The 21,573-nt window shown below is 46.7% G+C and overlaps 1 protein-coding gene across 1 annotated transcript in view; it reads right to left on the reverse strand.

Annotated features, from left to right (window-relative positions):
* Positions 1-21,573, reverse strand: part of LOC129132410 (mothers against decapentaplegic homolog 2-like) — a 79,866-nt gene that overhangs the window by 20,010 nt on the left and 38,283 nt on the right. The window lies entirely within an intron of this gene.

Here is a 21,573-nt window from a genome sequence, read left to right on the forward strand (position 1 = left end):
GGCTATCTGACCACAGAACATACATGGCAGAAAATTTAACTTTTGAGAGTTACTTTTCATCTATATCACTTCTATTCACTGTAGATCTTCATGAGCACTACGAATCAGGAATAAGACTATAATTGTGGACAGCAGTCTTCATTTATCACAAATAAAATTGTTACATAAAATATGGCCTTTGACATTTTACTGATTACGGACACAAGTAAAATATTGTAATAGCGAACATTTGTCTAGTAGAGAGCAGCAGTGTCAGATGAGAAGGCCTATTCTCTGATTTAGATCCAGCTCTTCCAAAGAGTCAACTCTCCTGAACAAGTTACATCTATCTCAGACACAGGCAGCATCACAGATCTCTAGAAAGTGGGCAAAAAGGGATCCTGAGCATCACTATATCAGCAGAGCATACAGCCTCTCTTTTTCACATTCCTAAAATGTCTCTAGGATGGTAGACTGCCAGAAGCTGCATAATGATTAAAATAGTTGCCCTGAAGACGCATAAGGCGCCTGTGGGATGCCAGGGAGCATTCCAACACTGTACTGTGTCCTTAAATATTCACCACTGCTGCTTGTAAGACAGACCATCATATACATTAAATCAGAAGAACAATCAGCAGACACAAAGCCTGCTGCATATTAATTGACACAGTCAGCTCATTACCTTTGAGCAATGGATCCTTTATACAAAGCAGTGCTCCAAAGCTGACACTATTACAGATTACACATTCCCAAAATTGTGGGGTGCATCACTGGTGAAAGCATGGCATGCCACACATTTGCTGCACAAGACTTAAGATAGCACATGAAAAAGTAAAATTTCACAGTTCCTGACAAAGCATGATGAATAGGAACAGTATTTTATATTGCTAACCTCTTCTATCTATAAATATTCAAACTATCAAAGCTGACAGCATATTTCATAACCTACAGAACGAAAAATGGTATCCTGAAGTGACTGCAACAGTCATAGGTTACAATGAAGCTCAGGACACCATGGAGGGAAGGCAGGCCAGGAGGTACAGAAAAAGCGAACAGTTAGAAATTAGAGCAAAACTGCTCTAACATACAGCAGCTTACATGACATGCTATCTTCCAGAATGTGTCTGCTTAGAGTTAGGATTAATAGAAATCATTTACTAGTTCATCTACACTATGACTATACTCAACTCCAATAATGCACAATCAAACACAGAAAAGCCTGCAGGAAATCAACCCATACAATCAATAAAGTCAGCTCAAAATAGCTTTTACTGTTCACTGGAAGAAACATCTGTGGAAATAGAGTGGTCTCTCCACTCTCCTGCTTACATAAAAGATCCATTACCTGAGATTCAAGACTGTCCCCCCACTATATCACCCAGATGGTAAACAAGGCCTCTTAATATTCACACACATACACACTAAATCAGAATGAAATTCCTCACAACCCTAAAAAGCATACTTCATGCACAGCACTTCCATGAAAGACCACAATATGTTCATTCATATGCAAGCAATAGCCTGACAGAGGGCAAACACATCTATTCATCCCAGAAAGGTGATGCTGGAAAGGTGACTGCATTCTGAAAGATGTTTAAACAACCACTGTAATGCAACCACTAAAACCCTCTGAAAGGGAAACAGGAGTACAGAATTACTGTCCCAAAATAAATAAGATGCATTCTCTCCTAAACCTACATCCAAAGCATCCAAAACCCCTTGTGAAGAGACCTTTCTATTCCTTATTCCATAAAGAATTTAAGAGAATCAAGGATTAACATCTGTACTCATAAGTTAAGTCTTGTCTGGAAATATTCCCATGCCCTGGAACGTGATCATTTATGCTAGAAAGCAGCTAGGACATTCCCCAGCACTGGGCCATGCCAATTACTGTTCTTCTACACAATTCCCAGGTTTGTGAATGGCACATCATCAGAACCACTTCAAAGATATTTACATATGAAGTACCAGAAACTCTATACAGAAGTTGCTAAATATAATCTTCTTCAGTCTCAGAAAGCAGAACTGTAAAGGAGCTTAAAAGGCACCAAGTTCAGTTGACAGCCTTCTCTTTACCTGAAGTGGTAGCACTAGAGAAATGGCAAATAAAACCTGAAATGCAAATAGCATCATGCTTGTCAAAGCCCACATTATACAGAAATCATTACAGAATGGTCTTGGACATTCAACTTGCTTATTTGTGAAATATTACGTTGAGCCACTAACATTTCTACTGAATCTTTCATATATTTTAGAATCTACAGCCACTAAGAAGTTTGCCAACTCCACATTCAAGGCAATCACCTCCATTTGGTTTTTTTCCTGCATCCTATAATCACAAGCATTTCTTCCATTTAATCTGTCTACCCCTGCGTTTTCTGAGGCATTTGTAGTGCTGGAGCTGTGACTGAAACAAAAAAATAATTTTAGTAAACCATGACAGTACCCCATTTATCTGTTTTAAAGTAGGAGATTAAAGTTTTCAAATTATAGAATTGTTATGCAAAATCTTCCCTATAGATATGAGCCTGACATTTGTTTTTACTCACATTTTCACTGAAAGACTAAACAAGAAAAATGCAACAAAAAATATGATCAGGTTTTCACTTGAACTGGAGAAGTTACTTAGCACAGGGACACAAACACCTTTATACCAGCCTAACATTTACAGGACTTACTACCTTGACTTACTAATTTTGCCAGGGGGGTAGAAAAGAGGTGCAGAATTTGCTTTGAGAGCTACACCAAGCTATCAAAACAAGAGTTAGAGCAGTAAGAAATGACCACTAGATTTAGAGAATCCTATTTTCTCACAACAAATGGGCAAATGCCAATGCATTAACATTGCTCATGGCTGCTTGTGTAAAATTTGCCTGAGAAAACAGGTTGAAGTCTGCAGATTAAAGATCTGTACCTTGTATACTAATTAGTTTTTGTTTGTGTGGTTGGGGTTTTTTGTGGGGCTTTTTTTGGTTCATCACTGGTGAAGCTCCTCTGAAGACACTGTCCCATTACACTCCACTGATACTAACTTTGAGGAAAGGATCAATTAATTGATGGATGAAAGAACAGAATCCTTCCTCTCATACCAGTTTTCTTTCTGATACACCTAAGGTTCAAGAACAGCTGGAAGGGAAACATGCCAAACCTTTGGAACTAGTTCAGAGAGGGTCTCAAAGACAACAGTAATAGGAAAGCCTGATTTGACAAGCTTAGGTGTAATATAGATGAAACAAAGCTATTAAAAAAGTTCATTGGCTTACATACAATATTGTATTCAGCACAGACAGTTCCTAACAAGTCTGCCAAATTCCACCTTGGACTTCTGGTGGGCAGTCTTTGGCCTGTTTAGGACATTTATTGACAGAGTACCTGGGGAGTCAGTCCTGAAAGGCAAAGGTGTCCAGGAAGGCTAGATATGCTTTAAAAAGGAATTGTTAAATATTCAGGAGCAGGTTGTCCCCATGTGTAGAAAGACAAGTTGTCAGGGAAAGACCAGCCTGGTTAAACAGAAAATTTAGTCTGGAACTTAGGGGAAAAAAAATCTATCATCTCTGGAAGGAGAGACAGATAAATTGGAAGGACTATAAGGATGTCACAAGGGACATATCTAGGGAAAAGATGAGAAGGACGAAAGCCCAACAAGAACTTGATTTGACCGCTGCAGTTAAAGACAAAAAAAAGTTTCTATAAATGCATTTGCAGCAAAAGGAGGGTCAAGGAGAGTCTCCATTTATTGAATGTAGAGGGTAGTGTAGTTTAGTGTCAGGGTATTGAGTCAAAGAGTCAGCTGGAAATATATTTAGGATAATTGAAAACTGTAGATGAGTCGAGGGGCCAGCTAGGAATACAATTGGGATAGTAGAAGATTGCATATTTTAGTTGAGATTTTAAAATTAGTTAAGAAGCTAAGTTAGTAATATAGGTGGCAAGAATCAAGTACCTTAGTTAAAGAGTAACAAATACATTAGGAAAGAGAAGCTAGGAGTGACAGGGATAGATGTAGCAATTGTGAAGGAGCAGAGACCATAGAAATACCTTGCCTTAAGAATAATCAAACAGTTAGGAGAGGCTTGGACCGTGACCAGCAGATCAAAAAGTCCTGCCAACTGGCCATGGGTGAAGAGTTCACCATGAGGAAGATGGCTTTCTTCCTCCCATACCCCCACTCCCTTATTTCAAAATCCCACAGACCCAATTAAGGGAGTACAATTGCACAGCAGTAATGTATATTTCAGCTGATTATAATACAAAGTGGGCAGGTAATGATTATGTATTATGTGTCCTTAGAAACCACTTGGATATGTAAAACCTTTTCTGCATAAATAGAGAGCAGGAGTCTGTGACTCCTTGCACATGTATTTGGAAATGATTCCACGTGTCCAGTGTGCTACAATAAATACTCTTCTTTTCAACTTTAATTAGTTGAAGAGTCATCTGTCTGTGCATCAGTATGAAGAAAAGGTATTTGATGGCTTCTTTGCCTCAGTCTTTAATATCAAGACAAGTTGTCCTCAGGATAACCAGCTCCCTGAGCTGGAAGGTAGGGACTGGGAGCTGGATGAAGGCCCCATAATCCAGGAGGAGATGGTTAGTGACCTGCTATGCCAATTAGATACCCACAGGTCTATGGGCCCAGAGGGGATCAGCCCCAGAGTAATGAGGAAACTGGCAAAAGAACTTGCCAAACCACTCTCAATCATATACCAGCAATCCTGGTTAACCAGAGAAGTTCCAGCTAATTGGAAATTAGTAAATGTAATGTCCATCTACAAGAAGGGTTGGAGGGATGATCCAGGGAACTACAGGCCTGTCAGCCTTACTTTGGTGCCAGGCAAAGTTATGGATGATCCTGAGTGCCACTACATGGTACATGCAGGACAATGAGTGGATCAGGCCCTGGCCAACATGGATTTACAAAAGGAAGGTTCTGCTTGACTAACCTGATCTCCTTTGTCCTGGGTAACCCAAAATGTTATTGTATTCCATATCTATCTGTGCCCAAAATTGTTACTGTCTCTTTAAGACCCTGCAATGCAATGGTGGGGCAGGGGTTGCCCGGGGCTTTTAAAAGTTGGAGCATGTAGGGAGCCCTCTCTCTCTTGCCATTTTGACTCTCTCTCTCTCTCTTTCACCTTGTAGCTCTTGCTCAAGGCTCCCTTTTGTGGTTTATTTTCTGTTTCTCTCTGGCCTCTGGAGGGGGTTGTTTCAGGCAGGTTTCTGGACTCACAAAAGTAGCAACTCAAGAAGCTGCATTTCATGATCAAAAACTGTTTCAGAGTAAAACTTGCAACACCTGTCAGCAGTGCGAAGTCTAAGCTGGTCTGGGGTTGGGCTGCCATGCATGAGTGCCTGAGAGTCCATTTTCTTCCCCCCCCCCCCCATGAAAGCAGAGACCCAAGACAGCAGTGCCACCTCCGGCAAAGTCCAGTGGGTGGCAGGCAGCAGGCAGCAACAAGCAGTAACACTGACCCTCACAAACATCAGCAATCCCCATCTTCCACTAAACTGCTTCATAAGCTCCTACTTTCCTGTTTGTTTTTTTTTTTCCAGGGGCAAGGGTGCACTGAGCGGGGTTAGTCTGCCATCTCCCTTTTGTCTCACAGACAACACAGGCACCTGAAGAGCATGCCATCTTGGAGGGAGGGCTGCCACTGTCTTTTCCTTTTGTCTCTCTACACACGTGGCGAGCACCCTCTTGGGGAAGGAGACACTTTGCCATTTTGGGTTTCTCTGTTCACAGGGCGTCTGTGGGATTTCAGCAACTTTGTAACTAGTGTCTACAACTTATTTTTTGCTTGCTGATGTTTCATTTTTTAGTAAACTTATTTTTTCACTTATATCTACTTGTATTAGTTTCTTCTTATTGGTGGGAAGGGATTCATTAAAACTAAAGAGGTAACTCATTTACATCCACCTTAAATTGTCTTAAACTAAGACACCTTCTATGACAAAGTGACCCACTAAGTAGATGAGGGAAAGGCTGTGGATGTAGCCTATTTAGAGTTCAATAAAGCATCTGACACCATCTCCCACAGCACCCTCTTAGAAAAACTGGCTGCTTGTGGCTTGCATGGGTGCACTCTTGGATGGGTAAAAAAACAGCTGGATGGACAGGCCCAGAAAGTTATGGTATATGGAGCTAAATCCAGTTGGTGGCCGGTCACTAGCTGTGTTCCCCAGGGCTCAGTTTTGGGGGTGGTCCTATTTAACATGTTTATTGATGATCTGGACAAAGGGGTCAAGTGAATCCTCAGTAAATTTGCAGACAATACCAAGTTGGGTGGGAGTGCTGATCTGCTCAAGGGTAGGAAGACTGCAGTGACATCTGGATAGACTCAATCAATGAGCTGAGAACAACTGCATGAGGTTCAATAAGACAAAGTGCTGGGTCCTGCACCTGAGTCACAGGAACCCCATGCAGCGCTACAGGCTGAGGGAAGAGTGGCTTGAGGGCTGTTTGGCAGAAAGGGACCAGAGGGTGCTGGTTGACACGTGGCTCAATATGAACCAGCAGTGTGGCCAAGAAGGCCAATGGCATCCTGGCCTGTATCAGAAATAGTGTAAGCATCAGGACTAGGGCAGTGATCATCCCCCTGTACTCGGCACTGGTGAGGCCGCACCTTGATTACTGCGTTCAGTTTTGGGCCCCTCACTTCAAAAAGGACATTGAGGTGCTGGAGCATGTCCAGAGAAGGGCAACAAGGCTCATGAAGGGTCTAGAAAACATGTCTTATGAGGAATGACTGAGGGAGCTGGGGTTGTTTAGTCTAGAGAAGAGGAGGCTCAGGGGCACCTAACCTCTCTCTACAATTATGTGAAAGGAGGTTGTAGTGAGGTGGGAGCCAGTCTCTTCTGCCATACCTGCAGTGAGAGGACCAGAGGAAATGGCCTTAAGCTGAGACAGGGGAGATTCAGATTAGATATTAGAAAAAAAAATTCACTGTTAGGGTGGTCAGGCATTGGAATAGGTTGCCCAGGGAAGTGGAAGAGTCACCATCCCTGGAAGTGTTCAAGAGACATCTAGATCTGGCACTGGGAGATATAGCTTAGGGGTTACATTGATGGTGCTGGGTGGTGTAAGGACTTGAAAAGCACAGTTGCCCATCTCAAACACGGTCAAGGCCATGGAGAGAACCTGCCAAAAGCCACAGGAACAGGAACTTGAGATAAGCACAGAGAGGAGGAATTTGTGACAGGAAGGTGCTAATTCCAGGCTGGGCAGAGGTGAGATCTGGCTAGCACATACTGGTTAATGCATCTGGACAGAAGCAACTGCTCATACACATATCATCCCAAGTTTTAGGCATGCCATTGTGATCATCCCATAGATACCCAAAACTTGGACTGTGTAAAGTTGGTACCCCCAGAAGAATGACTCTGGGATCCCCACAACAAAGTCCAGGGTGAAGGAGAACTCAGAGGATGCTGTAGGATCCACATGTGGTGACTGTCTTCTGCTCTCTCCTCTTTTCTCTCCCTCTTTCTACTTCCACTTTGCTCTCCCTCTCCTCACTCATCCCTCTTTGTCTCTCTTCTCTCTCTCCTCCCTTCTCTCCCATTCTCTCTCTCCTCCTTTCTTTCTCACTCCCTTCTCTCTCCCCCTTTCTCTCTGCCTGTTCTTTCTCTCTCCCCCTTTCTCTCTCTCATGAAAGAACTTTTGTTGCTCAAGGCCCCACTTGAAGAGGTTCTTCTTTCAGATCATTTGACAGAGGGGGCTCAGAAGCTGGCTATAAACCTAGAACATGCATTCTCCAGAACCCCACAAGGCCTAGAAAAGCTTGTGTTTCCTTCTTGTTAGCTGGTGAGAAAAGTTGCAATTTTGTTAACCACCTCTGTAAGCACATGACAGCGTCCAACCTGCCATTTTATTCCGAAGGTCCCTTGACCTTTCTTTTCTTTTTGACAAACTCAGTTTTTGTCCTGGTTTAGGGCAAATTTGGTAGAGAATCTCCAAAGGGGGGCCCCTCCAGTAAGCAAACCCACACAGCCCCTCCCCCCAACCAGTTCAGGAAGAATTCCTCAGAGAGAAGTGGAAAGAATCTGTTTATTTAACAGGCACAGCACCCCCCAGCACACAAAATGAACAATACCGGATGACACCACTCTTTCACCGCTCTGAAAAGATGACAAATTCAGAAAATCTCTCTTGGGGGTGGTCGCTCTGTTATCAGTCCGTCCGGCGCTGGGGCAGCTGCTGTAGCCACAGGGTGCAAACTCTTGGTGTTCCCAGGTCCCAGTCTGGAGCAGGTTCAAGTTGGTCCAAAAAAAGGAAAGGAGAAACAGTCCAGGAAGATATTTGGACTGTTTAGCTAAACTAGTTGTCGAGGTTTAGGGCAAATTTGGAGGAGAATTTCCAAATTAGGGCTCCTCCAGTAAGCAAACCCACACAGCCCCTCCCCCCAACCGGTTCAGGAAGGATTTCTCAGAGAGGAGTGGAAAGAACCTGTTTATTTAACAAGCACAGCACCCCCCAGCACACAAAATGAACAATACCGGATGACACCACTCTGAAAAAAGATGACAAATTCAGAAAGTCTCTCTGGGGGTGGTCACTCTGTTCTCAGTCCCTCTGGCGCTGGGGCTGCTGCTGCAGGCCAGAAGGTGCAGGATCTTGGTGTTTCTCAGGTCCCAGTCCGGAGCAGGTTCGAAGTGATCAGAAAAAGGAAAGGAGAAACCGTCCAGGAAGAAATTGGACAGTTTAGCTGAACTAGCTAAAGAGCAAAAGCAAGCAGAAGCGAAGCAAGCAAGAACGAGAGAGCAAAAGCAAAAAGCAAAAGCAAAAGCTGCAGTCTCTGTGTCCCGCCAGGCTGATAAGAAAACCAAAACAAAACTTCCCCTCTTCAGAGCCGGTCTTAAAGGTACAGAACATAATATCCAACATTAACAGAACACATGAATGGGGATACAAGCATCATAACGTCACCCTAGGACATTCCACCCCTTATCCCCATATCATCAACATACTACCACACATCATGCATTTATTCACACAAAATTTCCATCTGCTCCCCCACAATTTACAAGCAATACCCATCATGCCCTCATCACATCCCCACACTGGACCACTGAATCCAGGCCCTATACTACAGAGCGGCAGGATTTCACCCCTTTCACCTTACTCACTCAAAGCTCCATCTATCACTTGCTCAGACCTTCGACACTTGCACATCTCCTTCTCCATCTCCCACTTGCCCAGACCTTCAACACTTACACATTTCCTTCTATCTCATGTCTGTATGGTTTAATGTACAGGCAATGGCAGTAACATCCAACAAACAGTGATATTGCATATCATTCTCACCCCACAATCAGATCTTCCTGTGGTACACATCGTGTTGTTCCATCTCTTTGCATTATCCACCATGTGCAACCTGGTCCCTGAGCAAAGACAACCCCACGAATGGGTTTGTCTGTACTCAAGGCAGAATTGACCCACACATTCTTCCCTAACAAACCTCTAACACGTACCACTGGGACTTTATCTCCATCTATTACATTCAGGGACTCAAACTGGGCAGGACCTGCTCGGTTGGTGGAACCTCGGGTGTTAACTAACCAGGTGGCCTTTGCTAAATGCTGCTCCCAATTTTTGAAAGATCCCCCACCCAAAGCTTTTAGCTGGGTTTTTAGTAGTCCATTGTACCTCTCCACTTTGCCTGCAGCTGGTGCATGGTAGGGGATATGGTACACCCACTCAATGCCATGTTCGCTAGCCCAGGTGCTGATAAGGCTGTTCTTGAAATGAGTCCCATTGTCTGACTCAATCCTCTCAGGGGTACCATGTCTCCACAGGATTTGCTTTTCCAGGCCCAGGATGGTGTTCCGGGCAGTAGCATGAGACACAGGGTAGGTTTCCAACCATCCTGTGGTGGCTTCCACCATGGTCAGCACGTAGCGCTTGCCCTGGCGTGTCTGGGGCAGTGTGATGTAGTCTATCTGCCAGGCCTCCCCATACTTGTACTTGGACCATCGCCCACCGTACCATAGGGGCTTCACCCGCTTGGCCTGCTTGATGGCAGCACACGTCTCACAGTCATGGATAACCTGTGAAATACTGTCCATGGTTAAATCCACCCCTCGGTCTCTTGCCCACTTATAGGTGGCATCTCTGCCCTGATGGCCTGAGGCATCATGGGCCCATCGAGCTAGGAATAACTCTCCCTTGTGTTCCCAATCTAGGTCTATCTTGGACACCCCTATCTTTGCTGCCTGGTCTACCTGCTCATTGCTTTGGTGCTCCTCATTGGCTCTACTCTTGGGGACATGGGCATCTACATGGTGGACTTTCACAGGTAGCCTCCCTACCCTGGTAGCAATATCTTTCCACTCATCAGCAGCCCAAATTGGTTTTCCTCTACGCTGCCAGTTAGCCTTTTTCCACCTCTCCAGCCATCCCCACAGAGCATTGGCTACCATCCATGAATCAGTGTAGAGGTAGAGCTTTGGCCATTTCTCTCTTTCTGCAATGTCCAGGGCCAGTTGAACGGCTTTGAGTTCTGCAAGTTGACTTGATCCACCTTCTCCTTCAGTAGCTTGTGCAACCTGTCGTGTGGGGCTCCATACGGCTGCTTTCCACTTCCGGTTCATCCCTAAGATGCAACAGGAACCGTCAGTGAAAAGAGCATAGCGTGTTTCCTCTGGGGGCAGTTGGTTATATGGAGGAGCCTCTTCAGCCCGTGTCACTGGTTCTTGTTCTTCATCTGTGACACCAAAATTCTCACCTTCGGGCCAATTTGTAATTACCTCCAAAATCCCAGGGCGATTCAGTTTACCTATATGGGCGTGCTGAGTGATAAGAGCAATCCACTTGCTCCATGTGGCACTGGTGGCATGGTGAGTGGAAGGAACCTTGCCTTTGAACATCCACCCCAGCACCGGTAGTCGGGGTGCCAGGAGGAGTTGCGCTTCTGTACCAATCACCTCTGAGGTGGCTTGGACTCCTTCACAGGCAGCCAAGATTTCCTTCTCTGTGGGAGTGTAGTTGGCCTCAGAGCCTCTGTAGCCTCGACTCCAAAATCCCAGTGGTCGACCCCAAGTCTCCCCAGGCACCTTCTGCCAAAGGCTCCAGGACAAGCCATGGTTCCCGGCTGCAGAATAGAGCACGTTCTTCACATCTGGTCCCGTCCTAACTGGGCCAAGAGCTACTGCATGAGCGATCTCCTGCTTGATCTGGACAAAGGCCTGTTGCTGCTCAGGGCCCCAGTGGAAAGTGTTCTTCTTGCGGGTGACCAGGTAAAGAGGGCTCACGATCTGACTATACTCAGGAATGTGCATCCTCCAAAAGCCTATGGCACCTAGGAAAGCTTGTGTCTCTTTCTTATTGGTGGGTGGAGACATTGCTGTGATCTTGTTGATGACGTCTGTAGGAATCTGACGCCGTCCATCTTGCCACTTCACTCCCAGGAACTGAATCTCACGAGCTGGTCCCTTTACTTTGCTCTTTTTAATGGCAAAACCAGCTCCCAGGAGGATTTGGATGATTTCCTTTCCTTTCTCAAACACTTCCGCAGCTGTGTTCCCCCACACAATGATGTCATCAATATATTGCAGATGTTCTGGAGCCTCACCCCTTTCTAGTGCAGTCTGGATCAGTCCATGGCAGATGGTAGGACTGTGCTTCCACCCCTGGGGCAGTCGGTTCCAGGTATACTGCACTCCCCTCCATGTGAAAGCAAACTGAAGCCTGCATTCTGCTGCCAGAGGAATGGAGAAAAATGCATTGGCAATGTCTATAGTGGCATACCACCTCGCTGCCTTGGACTCAAGCTCGTACTGGAGCTCTAATATGTCTGGCACGGCAGCACTCAGTGGTGGAGTCACCTCATTCAATGCACGGTAGTCCACAGTCAATCTCCATTCTCCTTCAGATTTTCACACAGGCCAAATGGGGCTGTTGAAGGGTGAGTGGGTCTTGCTGACCACCCCTTGGCTCTCCAGCTCACGGATCATCTTATGGATGGGGATCACAGCATCTCGAGTGGTTCTATACTGTCATCAATGCACTATGGAGGTGGCAATTGGCACTCGTTGCTCTTCTCCCATCAGACATCCTACTGAAGATGGATTCTCAGACAGCCCAGGCAAGGTGTTCAATTGCTGGATGCCCTCTGTCTCTACAGCAGCTATCCCAAATGCCCACTTGAGTCCTTTTGGGTCTTTGAAATACCCACTTCGAAGGTAGTCTATGCCCAAAATACATGGGGCCTCTGGGCCAGTCACAATAGGATGTTTCTTCTACTCATTCCCAGTGAGGCTCACATCAGCTTCCACCAAAGTGAAATCCTGGGATCCCCCTGTCACACCAGCAATAGAAACAGACTCTGTCCCCACGTCTCGACGGAATCAATGTACATTGCGCGCCAGTATCAACCAAAGCTTTATACTCTTGTGGTTCCGATGTGCCAGGCCAACGAATCCACACAGACCAGAAAACACGATTTTCCCTGGCCTCTACCTGGCTAGAGGCAGGGCCCCTCTAAGCCTGGTTATCCTTCTTTCCCTGGGCATATGTCTTGGATGTTCCTTCAAGGGGATCAGACATGGCATCATCAGCATCATACCTGGTGGTTTGGCTACGGGCAACTGGAGCTGCTTTCTTCCTGGTGGCTTCCTTCAATTCATGCACCCGTCGTGCCAGAACAGCAGTAGGTTTTCCATCCCACCTCCTCATATTTTCTCCACAGTCACGCAGGTAGAACCACAGCTCTGTTCGTAGGGTGTACCTTCTCTGGCCATCTGGGGAACATCTGCCTTGGATACCAGAACCTCTGATCTGTATTGCCGAGATTTGGAGAAGGTCTTCTTTAATCTCCTCTCTGAGCTTCTTATGATTCTCCTCTATCTTATCCTCTAAGTTCTGCAGATGTGTTTCTACCGCTGCAATTCTGGCATGTGTTGGGCCATGCACAGCATCTGCATATGCTCAGAGCTTCCTTGCCATATCCAGCACAGTCTCGTCCCTCTCATCCCGCTTCATTATGGCTAGGGCAGAAGCATATTCGTGTGGCCCAAGTCGCACAAGTTTCCGCCACATCACAGACGTGCATGGCACCAAGTCTGGGTTCCTAGTTGTCACATCATCTGAGAAGATAATCTCTGCCACTGACATCTCTCTCAGGCGTTGGATCCCTTGCTCTATGGTCTTCCACTGTGTCTGTTGCATATAAAGATCATCTGCACACAGGTATCTTTGTGCAACACTTTCCAAGACCCGTGCCCAGAGGGTCTGAGGGTTTGCCCCCCTCATCATTCCTTGGTCAATGACAGGATCATGGGATAGGGATCCCAAATGCCTCGCTTCCGTGCCATCCAGAATTGTAGCCTCGCCTGCAGCATCCCAGAGATGGACTAACCAACTAATTATAGATTCATCAGGTCGTCGGGTGTAATCCTTCCGTAAGCCACGAAGGTCCTTCAGGGAAAAGGACTCAATATTTGCATCTGGTCTTGCACCTGCTGCTTTGACTCCTGATTTTATGTCAGGAGGCATTGAGGTTCCTTCTGCTGCATCATCATCATCATCATCATCATCCACTGGTCGATTGGTCTTGTCCGTGCATTTCCCACTTCTGGTACTGGTAGCAACAGCCATTGGTTTAGCTGCTGGCTTAGGCTCACTATCTGGTTTGGCTGCTGGCTTTGAGCCTATGGTGTTGGCTGCAGCCTGAGTGACTGGGATAGCTGATTTATCTCCCTGCCCCCCTGCCTCTGTCTGCTGTCCTACAGTCTCCAACAGAGTGTGATAAGCATATGCCAGGGCCCAGCTCACTTCAATGACCTTTCTCTCCTTAGGCTCATCCTGGTATTTCTCTTTCAGATATTTCCCCACCTCAGCTGGGTTCTGAATTTGTTTATGGGGAAAATCCCAGACTATAGGGTCGGAGAATTCCTTCAGGATTTGGCCCATTTCCTCCCATTTCCCACACCACTCAGGATGTTTCACACCTGGGTCTACTCCTGAGTCAGGGGTCTCATCAGCCCGTCTAGAAATCTCAGCCCTCATTCTGGAGAAACAGCAGACTGTATAGAAGAAGGTTACCAGATTGAATACAGGAAAGATGGTTTCTCTAACATTCAGGGGAAACTGAACATCCTTTACTACTGATGCAACCGATTCATAGGATAAGAAGGAAAGCAAAGGCTGAAAAGACTCATTCCCTGCTGCTCCTCCTCTAACAAACTGGACGAATAACCATAGCCAAGAACCATTCATACCTGGAGCAGACCCCAACATGTTTATAAACTTCTTGCACATCATTGCCATCAAGCCCAGCAGGATAGCTATTCTGGTCACTGCCCCTCTGCTGTAAAAACTACGTATGAGGGACAATACTAGAACTATTTCAGGATAGGAAAATAAACCTAGGGACCACAGAGGTATTAAAATCTCGAAAAACCCTAGGGACCAGAAGCACATGCAAGCCTTCACCCCAACACTTATCATGAATTCAAAAAGCATGGCTATTAACTGCTTCAAACAAACAGAGAGTAATGGCAACCAAAATACCCTCAAAACAGGGTTTTTCCACTCACTCTCTCGAGCCCAGCGTTGGGCGCCAAGATTTGGTTGTGGTTTAGGGCAAATTTGGAGGAGAATTTCCAAATTAGGGCTCCTCCAGTAAGCAAACCCACACAGCCCCTCCCCCCAACCGGTTCAGGAAGGATTTCTCAGAGAGGAGTGGAAAGAACCTGTTTATTTAACAAGCACAGCACCCCCCAGCACACAAAATGAACAATACCGGATGACACCACTCTGAAAAAAGATGACAAATTCAGAAAGTCTCTCTGGGGGTGGTCACTCTGTTCTCAGTCCCTCTGGCGCTGGGGCTGCTGCTGCAGGCCAGAAGGTGCAGGATCTTGGTGTTTCTCAGGTCCCAGTCCGGAGCAGGTTCAAAATGGTCAGAAAAAGGAAAGGAGAAACCGTCCAGGAAGAAATTGGACAGTTTAGCTGAACTAGCTAAAGAGCAAAAGCAAGCAGAAGCGAAGCAAGCAAGAACGAGAGAGCAAAAGCAAAAAGCAAAAGCAAAAGCTGCAGTCTCTGTGTCCCGCCAGGCTGATAAGAAAACCAAAACAAAACTTCCCCTCTTCAGAGCCGGTCTTAAAGGTACAGAACATAATATCCAACATTAACAGAACACATGAATGGGGATACAAGCATCATAACGTCACCCTAGGACACTAGCTAATGAGCAGAAGCAAGAGCAAGCAGAAGCAAAGCAGAAGCAAGAGAGAGAGAGCAAAGCGAAAAGCAAAAGCAAAAAAGCAAAAGGTGCACTATGTACTGCCCCGTCTCTGTGTCCCGCCAGCCATGGGGGAGCAGCTGATAAGAAACCAAACCAAAACTTTCACTCTTCAGAGCCAGGCTTAAAGGCACAGAACATAATATCCAGCATAAACAGAACACATGAATGGGGATACAAGCATCATAATGTCACCCTAGGACAGTTTTCCAAAGAATCTGAATTATTTTCTTCCCTTTCTAAAACACTTCTTCTGCCTTATTGCCCCACACAATGTCATTATCAGTATATTGTAGATGTTCAGGGGCATCACATTTTTCCAGTTCAGTTTGGATCAGTCCATGACAAATAGTAGAGCTGTGCTTCCAGCCTTGGGTGTATGGCAGGGCTGGCATGGGCTCCATGGCCAAGGTGCACGGGGGTTGGAAGTTGACTCTGCAGGGGCAGCGGTGTAGCCACATTTCTCTTCACAGAGAAAAGCAAGGCACAATTCTTCCCAGGAATATTTCTGGGTTTCACATTCTCTGAACCTCTGAGAAAGGAAAAACAATTCTTATCTTATTTGCTGTGCCTGTGTTTGTGCAAAAGTAGAATGCAATATGGAGATTGTTTACCCAAAGTGATGGTGTTTTGTTTCCTTGGCCTATCAGGGCCAAGTGTGTGTGTGAGTTGGGACTGTTGGCCAACAGTCACAAGATTCTGTGCAGTTGAGTGCAGAGTTGAGTGCTTGGCAGATTCAGTTTAGATGTAATGTAATATAGTGTAATATAGTATAGAATAATATAGTATAATAAAGTAATTAATTAGCCTTCTGATAAGATGGAGTCAGATGCATCATTCCTTCCTGCCACAGGGCATTCCCTGCAAACTATAAGTGGTGAACCCCGACGTTGGCTGTAGCCTGGACTGAAGAACCAAGACCCTGAAATCAGGCAGAGTTCGCAGCCGAGGCTGAGCACAGAAGAATCTGCCAAATCTTCCCAGAAAGCTTGTCCAGAGATCTTTGTGGGATGGACGGGAGCAGCCTGTAGGACCCCATGGACCCCGAGCCTGGACATTGCCGCCTGCTTTCCCTGAAGAGGTATTAACCCTTTCCTGCATCTCCCAAGGCGGAGACCTGGTCTTTTCTGGCCGTGTTTGGCCCGCTGGCCTTAGAGGCAGGGGTGGGGAAAACTCTTCTGTCAGGCACTGCCAGACTGCGATGGGCTTTGACTTTGGCAAGAGATGTCTGTAGACTTCAGCATTCAATTTTCATGGGGACAGAGACTCACTTTGGAATTCTGGGAGCTCAAGATTCGTGACCATGGAATTCTCGTGTCCCAGCAAGAACGAGTTTTTTGACTGGGCAAGAGTCTGTTGTAGAGAGCTTTTTGGAGAATTGGTTAGCTGAGAAAGGACATTCCGATGTGATACCGATGGATAAGGGTAAGAGAAACAAGCTGGGAACTGAGCAACCGGTGCCCAATTACTGATGAAGGTCACAGTGACCTTCTCTAAAACGGGAAGACGGGGGAGAAAATTGCTTGCCAGAAAATGTAGTTATCCCAAGGTAGAGAAATTAGAAGAATGTACACATAGAAGCAAAATAATTGTTAAGAGATAGAAGTAGGTGTGTTTGATCATAGTGTGCTTTAACCAATAATGAGCTCAGATTTTGCAATATGCATAAGCTTCATTAACACTAATATAAAAATGTGTAAGCTTTCAATAAACTTCGAGATTTGCTATTCATCGCATATGGTGTGTCGCATCTCTCCCGCCGTTACGACAGTCTGTGAGTTCCCCATGGGCATGAATTCCTCCTGGGACCCCTGAGCGTGGAATGCCCTGGGTGTTTATCTTATGAGGCACTTCCAACGGACTGGGGAAGTCCATTGGCAGCTGCTGATCTGGAAGCTGCTTTCCAAATTTGTGAGAGGGGAGGACGTTCCTTTGAAGAGCGTTTCTGACTCCAAGGGAGCTTCCGTCAGGGACGTGGGGGGACGTCTCCCCCCGCGCGGGGGCCACCAACTCCCCCCACCACAGCCGGTGGGAGAGAAGTCTGTTCAAGGACAGTCCCTACTGCTGGCTTGCCCCCCCGCACAGAGCGGGGGGGGGGCTTTGCCCAAGGTGCCGGCAGAGCAGTTTTTTTCTGGCCCTCTGGAGCATGTGCAAGAGGAGCCGCCTCCTCCATCCCCCTCCCAGGGCTGAGAGAGCCGCCCGCAGCTCAGCGGCGGCGTTGCCGCCCACAACGCCGCCCCTCGCTGCTTTGCCCGGGTTGCTAGGCAACGCAATCGACAGCAGCTGGAGCAACGAGAGCCTGTCCCCGAGTTGCTAGGCAACGCTCCAGCAGCAGCACAGACTGCGCCGGCGCTGCCCGCCGCCCCGCCTCCAGCACAGCCCGTCATGGGCTCAGACCACGGCGGCCCTGCCCTCGCCCGCCGTGCCGGAGGGGAATGTTGAAGCTGGGGACGATCCCCAATCACCCCCACCGCCTCCCGCCGGCCTGGTTCCCGTTCAGCATGCCTGCTGTGACGCTGAGGACGGTGACCAGCCCACAGAACTGCCCTCTGTGCCGCTCGCGGTCCCACCTCCGGCGGCGGCTGCTGCGGCGCCTGCGACCAGCCCACCACCCCCTCCCACAGCAACAGAGGCCGCGCCGGTGGGGGACGTGCCCCCGCCGCGCCTGGCGGTGGTCCCGCCGCCTTCAGAGGCTTCGTCCTCTGCATCAGCGTTTACGTCGGAGCCTGTGACTGGCCCGGAGCCCCCCTCCCCCGAGTTCGGACTGTCCCAAGCTGTCTTCCCCTGAGGCAGCGGCTGGGACGGCGGAAGGAGACGCCAGCCTGTCCCCCAGGGGACGCGCAGCTCGACAGCTGTTTGCAGGCGCCTACTGGCTGAACACTTTGAAACTAGGTGTTTTTCTGGGACATGGCATTTTTCGGGGGCCGACTTTCGTTTGGTTGGGGGGGTTCTCGCTGGGGTTTGGAGCACCTGACTCCCTCCGCGCGCGCCAGCAGCGTGGGGGAGGTGGTTTCTGGTCCCAAGCCTGGAGGGAATCGGGGTGGTGCCACTGATCAGAGGGCTGGGCAACATTCATTTGTATTACGGGGGAGAACGGCGTGGCAGGGAGAGGACGGCACTTGTTTGTCCTGGGCAAGTGGGGACCCCAAATCCGTCATGGGGATTCACATTCCTGAAAAAAATTCTCCTTCCCAGCCAGCGGCATGTACCGGTGGTTCTGGGGGGAGAGGGAGAAGGCGTTTGGCCACTCTTGTTGCCGAGACACTTGCAGCATGGTCGGGGCGGGCTGTGAGAAGAAAGACCCCGCCCCTTAGGCCAGGTCTGGAGCTCTCGGCCCTCCCACCGGGGCCTGGGCCCCCGGCCCACCCACCGCCAGGTTTGGGTGCTTTGGCCCCCCCCCCCCCCCCGACCGGGGCCAGGGCAGGGATTCTGCCCCGCCCAGTGGCGCAGGGTCCAAAAAGCCTCTGCTGCTGCTGGTCTTCCTGGTAAAAAAAAAAAAAAAAAGAAAAAAAAAAAGGTGGAATGAGCTACCAGCTCAAAGTACTGGAAAGCCACGAGTCACCCTCGGCCCAAGTGGTTCAATTAAGGGCTGTGGCCAGGGCATTCCAGGAATTTTCTAAATATTGTTTGATAATCAATGGATTTTTAAATAGTTGATGGTGACTTTCTTTAGCAGTTCTCTGTTTCAGGATTCTGCAGGTCTGTTTCAGAACCAGGAAGGACCTTCAGGGATGTCAAAGAGCAAGACCTCCAGCCAATATAATAGAAGTTGATATTCTACAGGTAAGGAATCTCCTTGATCATTCTACATCAGCACTTGATTGAGGTTTAGATTGGTAACAGATAAACTTCTCGAGATGTGTTTGTTCTCTCTTCTGCAGGGGCCCAGCAGAAGAATTGCAAACGCAGTCTCCTTTTCTTTTTATTATAGGAAGAGGGGTGAGATGTAGCCACATTTCTCTTCACAGAGAAAAGCAAGGCACAATTCTTCCCAAGAATATTTCTGGGTTTCACATTCTCTGAACCTCTGAGAAAGGAAAAACAATTCTTATCTTATTTGCTGTGCCTGTGTTTGTGCAAAAGTAGAATGCAATATGGAGATTGTTTACCCAAAGTGATGGTGTTTTGTTTCCTTGGCCTATCAGGGCCAAGTGTGTGTGTGAGTCGGGACTGCTGGCCAACAGTCACAAGATTCTGTGCAGTTGAGTGCAGAGTTGAGTGCTTGGCAGATTCAGTTTAGATGTAATGTAATATAGTGTAATATAGTATAGAATAATATAGTATAATAAAGTAATTAATTAGCCTTCTGATAAGATGGAGTCAGATGCATCATTCCTCCCTGCCACGGGGGTCCCTGCAAATTCAATACAGCGGGACCTGCATCTCATTGCCAGGCAAGTTGCCACCAGCAGCAAGAACCACAGAGGGAGCCAAAAAATCATCCTCCATATCTCTTACTCCTGAAGCCTGCAAGGCTTTAGAGACAATTATGATGCTCTGCAAAATAGACAAACACATCGCTATGTTCCAGATAAACCTTTTTTCCTTGCAGTTTTAGGAGAAACGCTGAGACTGTATGGCCTCATTTTCCAAGGGGACTCCTCTCAAAAAGATCCTCTGTTAATAATCAAATGGATTTTTCTTTCTTGCAGGGCACCAAAGACAATCTTCACATCTTTAGAGATGATATCTCGGATTATTATCAATGGCAGAGCTAGGCTTCTTTCTACAGCAGGTTGTGAATTTGTAATCATCTATTTACCTATGATTAAAACCTACTTTGAATGGGCCATGCAAAAGTCAGAAGATTTGCTGTATGCCTTGTTAGATTTTCCAGGTGTTTGTTCCATTCATTATCCAGCACGCAAATTGATCAAAGCTAAATTATGCTACAAAGAGAAACCCCTTATCAGTGAAGAGCCTTTAGATGCAGTTACTCTTTTCACTGATGGGTCAGGACAAACACACAAGGCAGTAGTTACATGGCAAAAAAAAGATACTAAAGCCTGGGAACAAGATATTCAAGAAGTTGAAGGTTCTCCTCAGATTGTTGAATTGGCTGCAGTTGTAAGAGCATTTCAGCTCTTTCCAGAACCTTTTAACCTAGTCACTGATTCAGCATATGTTGCTAATGTTTTACGAGAATTGAAGGGTCTGTTTTAAAGGATGTTAACAATGACAAGTTGTGTCTTAGGCTTACCTGTCTTTATCAAATTTTGTTATACAGAAATAATCCTTATTTTGTTTCTCAGATCAGAGCTCGTTCTGGTCTCCCAGGATTTATGGCAGAAGGAAATGCACATGCTGATGCATTGGCATTAGCAGGGTCTGGGGAAAGGGTTGCAGCAGACATTGAATATTCCACTTCAGTGCTTCCTGCAGCTACCTTGCCTAACATTACTGAACAAGCTAAATTGAGTCATGCCTTTTTTTACCAAAATGCACAGGCACTCAAAGAGATTTTCACATCTCCCTAGAGCAAGCACAAGCCATTGTACGCGCTTGCCCCGACTGCCAGCTTGTCCAATCTATCCCTTCTACAGGAGCAACCAACCCACAGGGGTTGGAAAGTTTACAGAAATGGCAGACAGATGTCACAGAGTACCCTTCTTTTGGGAAATTTAAAAATATCCATGTCTCTATTGATACATTTTCAAAAGCAGTTTTTGCATCTGTACATACAGGAGAAACAGCTAAGCATATTTGCCAGCATTTTTCACAAGCACTTTCCTCATTAGGTGTCCCTCAAGAAATCAAAACTGATAATGGTCCCTCATATGCTTCACAAGAATTGGCCACATTTTTAAATGACTGGGGCATTCACCATACATTTGGTATTCCCTACTTTCCCCCAGGTCAGGGAATGCTGGAAAGAACACATCAAACTCTAAAATGCATTTTTAGATCAGCAGAAAGGGGGAGGCACCCAGGACACACCTCAGAGGAGGTTGAATAAGGCTTTGTATGTTTATAAATTTTTCAACAGTTCTGCAGAAGAGCCTGATCCTCCTATTTACAGACATTTCATGAACAACAAAAAACCAAAACTGAAAGAGCACCCCCCAGTTTTAATTAAAAATCTAGAATCAGGACAAATAGAAGGACCATATGGTCTTAGAACAGGGGGGAAGGGGTTTGCATGTATTTCTACAGATAAGGGACTCAAGTGGCTGCCAGCAAAAAACGTGAAACCATACCACCCATCAAAGCCCATTGACGCTTCCACATCAGCCAGTGATCCCGCGAGTGGAAGCCGAGAAACAGGCACCCAAATGTGAACTACACAGAATCACCCAGAGAAAACTGTCTGCCAGAAACAGTTCAAGAAAAGAATGGAGTTGTATTATTATAT

Source organism: Agelaius phoeniceus, chromosome W, assembly GCF_051311805.1.
Source record: "Agelaius phoeniceus isolate bAgePho1 chromosome W, bAgePho1.hap1, whole genome shotgun sequence".
In the NCBI taxonomy this organism is placed as follows: Eukaryota; Metazoa; Chordata; class Aves; order Passeriformes; family Icteridae; genus Agelaius; species Agelaius phoeniceus.